Genomic DNA, 6,834 nt, shown 5'->3' with positions numbered 1-6,834 from the left:
CGCACACCATTTGCTGTTGTTTTCATCCGCGTTGCAGGCGAGGTCATCGTCTATCGATCTCAAGCTACAATCTGTTTGTTTTTGCCTGTGTCACGGAGCAGGGGCTTCGTAAGTTTGCTTAACTTGAACGACGATTGGCGACACATGCGGTTCCGTTTCTCATCGGGCATCGATGTGAACTCAGAAAATGGGAGCGTTGGAAAACCTCGTCCTAGTGGTCATGGATTCTGCGCCGGGTGCGTACACGTCATTCGTTAAGTGCGAATCGTATCCTGCTTCTTTCATGCATGCAAAGCCTCGCAAAATGATGCCGCCAGTGGCTTTCATCGGAGGCGATAATGGCCACTGACGCCTTCAGGATAGTCCCTCATGAGCAAGCCAGCCACTTAATTTTTTTTTTCTCCGCGCCACCTCAATGGAAGAATTTCAGCGGGATGAGCTCTGTACCTGTCGCCTTCACCACCAGTGCGTTTATTTTTCATCTCTATTTCACGTAGTCTTTAATTAAGCACCGGCGCTATTCACTGCTTTTCTGTAAGCCCTAAGGAAAATCCCCCCCCCCCCCCCCCCCCCCCCCCCCCCCCCCCACCTATAGGATTCGGCTGCAGTTCCTCCTTAGGTAGTGGGATAGAATAACTGCCGGGCGGATGGATTTCGGTGGTGGCGAAATACGTAGTGTCGTGTGCTCTGCAATGTCAGTGCACGGGAAGGGCCTCTGATAGCTAAATTCAGCCTGAACCATCCACTACCGTCTTCCTCATAGCACATATGCTGCTTCGGTATGTAATGAGTGCAGTACAAGCAACACTGACATCGCATCTACTCCCTTTGTGGAGGTAGCAGAGGGTCTTCACACGTAAATAACGATCCTGACAGAGTTCCACGCTAGTTTCGGAGGGCTATTTAGAACAATCAAACCTGTGATCCTCACTGCATTCACAGGCGGTAGTCAAACGAAGCAATGGACCGTTCAACACCATTCCTTTATCTAGAAGTTTTGTTTACTTTTCTGGCAATTTATTTTCACTCTAAAAAAAGAAAGTTGGTAGGAAAAAACAGCCTAGTTCTTCAGGCGCGAATTACAAACGAAAGTGTCCATCTGGAATGAGCTAAGACCGGCAACAACCGGTAAGCCACTGCCGCGATAGCGTTGGAAACAGCTTAGTGAGACTAGCATTTAGGATTATGTTCTTGGACACAGCCACGCAGCTGCAAGCAAAATATTTCTTCACCTAATCGAGCTAATATTTGAAATGCCGGATTAGAACTTCCCGCCGCGAATCCGCAAGTGTCCCCAAAATCAAATTATTGTTATCTCCAGACGACACATAAGGAACACATACAGACTCGCCCTCATTGCACGTCAGTAATTGCAACTTCCGTGCCGCACTGAACTCGCGTGCCGATGTCGGCCCACTCCGAGAACTGGAAGAGCCACTACGATTAAAAAACCTTTGTCGCGTTTTACAATATTGTAGAAACCACAGAGGGGCGAAAACAAAACAGCAGGGAAGCCTTATCTATACGCCTGTGGTCAAACGGTGTATTGATTCGATGCACCATAAACAATTAGTGAGAGCTTGTCTTGTCGGTTGTGACAGCTCGGGGAAAGCTGACTTTTTCCCAGCAGCTTCTCTGTGAGGATTTCAATGAAGCCCAACAGACGCACGCACGCACGCACGCACGCACGCACGCACGCATGCATGGCAAAACTGCGTTGTCCGTCCGTGTGAGAGAACTGCCGTTTTCATGAAAACCTCTCTCTCAGATTCCGAAATTTACCCATCGATCATAAACTATGAATGCCCGATGAGGCCCCACCTACTTAAAGGAGCTGAGAGAATCTTCCGGGGCCAAGGCAGCGAAGGTGCTCGGTCGTAAACCAAAATGGCTCGCCTGTTAGAGAGGGAAGAGGCAGCATGAAGGAAAGATTAATTTCGCTTTCCAGAGCAAAGGAGTCCGTACGAAGACCAATCCTCTGCCTAATTTGGAGAGAGGCCGGGGATAATGTAGGGGTAATTAACTGGCGTCGTCTTCAGGGAGTAATTGGAAAGCGGAGGAGTAAATGGAGAACAGGAAGGGTGGTGGAAAACGTGCTTCGAGCAAAAAAAGACCCGAAAGAGTGTAGAAAGGGAGTTTTTATTGGGAAACGAAGCCCTTGCTTATGCTGAAGAAGCAAGCACTTCTCCTAATTGAAAGAGGCGGGCAGTTAAGCGAGCCGAAGGGCAGTCATCATTAGAGAAACCGCGCTCAATCCGCCGTTGCATCTCATCACAAGAGAGAAGGAAAGTTAATAAGAAACCTCAGTGTTATTCTTCTCTTAAGGCAAAAGCTCCAAGTGACCGCAGGCTAAATTACCCAGAGTGACCGTCATTTAGGCGGCAAAATAGAGCGTCCGGTACTTCTATTACCTGTAAATTCAAGCGAACGAATATCAACAGAAAGTTCATCAATAAAGCTTCAAGCGCAGTGTCTGATGTCGGCGCCCTCGTTTAAGCTTCCGCGTTGTTCATTTCTCTTCTCGCAGAAATGAAAAACTTTGTAAGAACATCTTCGGGACAGCAGTGATATTGAGTGTCAGTGTTTGTTTTACACTGAGAGGTATATTCAAAGCTGAGTCCGGGTTCTTTTTTACAACTGATTATAACAGCTTCCTTTGATTTCTATAACAATTAAGCACAGTAGCTCCTTAAAATACGCCTCAGAAAAACATGTTTTCATCCCTATTAGAAGTTTTATTCCCTAATACAATAATACATGGTTTTCATCTCAATTACAAGTTTTCATCCCTATTACATTTTTGGAACCAGTATTACTGGTTCCATCCTGGAAGGCGACACAGGAAGGTAGGAGGAACCTCATAATTCCAGGAATATGGCTGACTGGCAAAAACACGCGAACCAGGAACTAAACAAACATAAGCAGATTCATTACAAGCCGTATTTTTGGGCGGAAACATCTTTCTCACACGTGTCAACTTTTTTCTCTCTTCTCAGCTTTCCATCTTTAGGTCTGATAATAGCTCTTTTCCTCCTAAAGGCAAACACAGGGCCTGAAGCTAAGCAATATAGCTTCTTTCCCTTTACCAACGCGCCGCATTGCACTCACTCCCATGTAATGGGAGAGGAAGCTCTAGGAACCAATACGTCCGACTTCACTGATATTAATCTTCCGAAGCAGGACTCGTACAAGTTTGCTGTCGCTGAACGCTCGGCTGGGCTCTCTCAGATTCTTTCTTTTAAGTTTGATTTTTGCTCAAGGAGATCTCGTATATTACATGATGCTTTGTAGGGATAACATTCGGACTTCAATATTCATCTAACTGCCGTGTTCTAAACTACACGCTGCTGACCTCAGAGGCTCAGACTAAATCCAGTAATTTTTTTTTTCTCAGAGTAGTTCTGTTTCTTTTCTACAAGGCTATGGCATCTTTTTTTTGTGTGTGGCAGTGTTATCTGTGGATTTTGCGGTTCGCTGGATTTCCCGCTTACGAAACAGCTCTCATAACTGCCTCAATATTCGTGTGTCTTCAAAAATAAGTAGTTCTATCTGCTAAAGGAAGGACATATGCACTTTCAAAAACTGGCAGGAGAAAAAAAATAACAGAACAAAATCTGACTGCGTTGCTTAATTCTTTTCACTTGCTTGTTTCTTTAGTTGCTCAGAATTCAGCAAGGTAAATTACGCGCTGCCAACACTTAACTTCTTTAGTTATTTCGATCTCCATGGGCTTCGTACGTTGCAATCCCACGAAGAAAACTTAATGAGCGGAATATAACGAGCATGGAAACAGGTGCGCGATGGAGAAGATGTTATTGAATGATGGGAGGGAACTAAGTCAAACGAACACGCAATGAATAGGAAAGCTGGAAAGCTGTACACATTGCGTGCTTCATGAATGCCTGTGCGGAAGCTAGCATACCAAAAGAGGACCAGTATAAATAGAACCGGTATCGCCGGTGCAAAGGCGTGGGGTAACCCATAGCATGACGAACAACTCTCTGCTTTCGGTAAAGCCTGGGACTAAGACAAACGAAGTGAGAGGCAAAGAATTGGGGAAAAGAAAGAAATAACAAAACGAATATGAAAGGAAGAAGCTGAAAGGGATAGGGAATAGGAAATAGGAAACGAACCTGCCAACCAGGGATGGTGCCAGGTCTCCGCCATCGCGATCAAGGACCCGGAAAACACAGAGACGGTAGGAAGCACAGGAAATAGGGAGAGTTAGGGAGAATGTGGGGAAAAGGCAGGCTGGACTACCGATTTGCCAGCATGCTCGTGTGTGTGACGAAATAGCCTGAGGGGCGGCGGTGATGAAGGGTTGCTGTGGACGTGTAATGACGAATCCGGAGGTGCTTGCTCGTCGATGATGACTCCCACTTCTCCCGGCCTCTAAGACACGCTCCACCGAAGCCAGCAGGCTCGGATCAACGCTCCCGCGGGAATGCGAGGGAGCGCGGGGAGAGACAGAGGAGGGAGGGCACGCAGCTCTTTTTCTTTTGATGTAATGACCACCCCGGCAGCATTACAGCGGCAGCGTGCGATCAGGTCTGTCCAGCTTGGCATGGAACTTTACCCTTTCTGGCACTAACCCCTTCGCAAGCTGTGTTCACCTGGCTACTGATAGCAGAGGCTCGGTGCAATATTATCTATATTTCCCCACTTTTACTCCGAATATGTTTACTCTAGATATAATTTCTTTCCTTCAAAGAAACTAGCACTTTTCATATTGCAACTCGGGCGCTTTGTCATGCCCGTGAGCAAGCAAAGAAATAATCGCGAATCCTAATGTATCGAAGAGCAAAATGTATTTAATTCACACATCATATTACTTAATTGGCCAGATAACTGACCAGTGTGAATGAAAATATGCATTTAAATAAACATCACTTGTTATTTTGTGAAAATGTTCTCAATAAATAAATATAATAGTTGACTTGATCATGTGTTACCTGACAGCTTTATGTTAGTATCGCAGGTCATTTTCTTTTAGAAGATGTTTACCACAGCTCCAGTCAATATAACCTTCTGCGAAATAATTTCAGTCGAATGACATTCAAGACTCCTAGAGGCATTCGAACTTGGCCAGTTTCGCGATCTCGTACGAATATTTACAGACGATGATGGAAAGTATAACATGCATTCGCTATATTCAAGGGCCGTTGCTGCCATTACATTTTTTGTTTGATTTTTCTGACTGCTCGTCTTGTGCGTTTCTCAAATCACCCTTTTACGATTATAGACGACGGCGATAAACGCCGGAGATGATGGCTTCCAGCCTCTTTTAGAGTCGGTGGTTATTGTATTTTAACTCTGAAGGCGAGGAAAAAGAAACTGAAGCCTACAGTATCAAAGATGTCCACTGAAGCCATCATGATGTGCACCTACATAAGCCACAGCAACAAAAAAAAATAGCTATTGCAGAAAGTGTGTGTTAAAATGTGCCTGAGAGCATACCGGCTTCACTTTTTTTTTCGTTTTTCGAATGTCAACAAAAGACTGTGGTTGAGGGTCACGCTTCCGACGTTTGGAGGAATTTGAAGGTATCGAGTGTCTCCGCAATGCTCCCTCGAATCGAATGACATCTCGACCAAATTGCATTCAAAAACTTGGTCTCAACAGCTCAGGAACGGCAGTTAATTCGAATGACCGTCCGCCCGACGGCCTTACAAGTGCCCACGCAGCTCGCTTCTCAGGAAAGAGTCACTGAACGCGCTCCATAAATTTGACCCAGGTATTATAAAAATCGCACTATCTAAAAGTCACCGGCAGTGTTTATTGCGTGTAGTCGTCAAGCAAAAATTATCTAGACTGTCGTAATCTGTATTCCATTGTTTATATGCTATAGTTCCTTCAATGCACAGCACTTCGCCGTAGCTGAAGAGCTAATATGTTGTAGCCAGAAGTAATTCACCCACTGGCTTAGCACACTACCGTCCAGGTACAGCTGGAAGCGAAACGCATGCGGGACGCGCGAGCTAGCAAAAACCATTTGTGCACAACAACGCAGGTCAGTCGGCGAAAACTTTGTCAATGGTGAGAGGTGCATTCTCGTTTTCGCGGCATCAGTACAAAGGACTTCCACATAACTGCAGCGTAAAAAAAAGACGAGAACAAAGGAAGAAAACACCTACGACACGGACAAACGCGCTTTGCAGCGTTTGTCCGTGTCGTAGGTTGTTTTCTTCCTTCGTGGTCGTCTTTTTTTTTTTTTTTTACGCTGCAGTTATGTTTAAGCAAAGTAACCAACTTGCCCAAAAGCTCGTTTTACTAAAACAGTACCAAGGAATTGAGCCACTTGGGGGCCTGACGTTAATTTTTTCTTGAGCTCAAATACATCACACGAATATCTGCAACACACTGTATGCCGCCGCCGTGAACTTCATAGGGGCAGAGTTATTGGGTCTGCCGAAAATTTGTTCAGATGTAGACTTCTATGTGCCAAATATGTAAACCGGTTGAATGAGCGCACATGGGATGTTGGAGGAACCGTTTTTTTCCACCTCATGCAGAAAGCCACCATTGCAGGACATCAGGCTGTCAGGTATTGCCGGAATTACTACAATATCATTCAAGCAACAAGGACGCATAACACGTCTCTTTTAACATAGCCTAAAAAATCAGCCTGCGCCGTAGACACTAGGGTAAAAGACGCCTACAAAAATAGTAAAAAGCAGGCTTCCTACACAGTATAACAGAATTAAATTGCCCTGCCTTTATGTATCAAAGGCCATTTCATGAAAACTTCACCTCTTTAACTGTTTTTCCTTTTAGCAGTAATAATTTCCCCTTGTCTGCATTGATAGGACGGATGTCCTACATTTTTTCATATTA

This window comes from Amblyomma mixtum, chromosome 4 (genome assembly GCF_055824585.1).
Source record: "Amblyomma mixtum isolate Tamu chromosome 4, ASM5582458v1, whole genome shotgun sequence".
Classification (NCBI taxonomy): Eukaryota; Metazoa; Arthropoda; class Arachnida; order Ixodida; family Ixodidae; genus Amblyomma; species Amblyomma mixtum.
Note: the sequence above shows the minus strand (reverse complement) of the source record.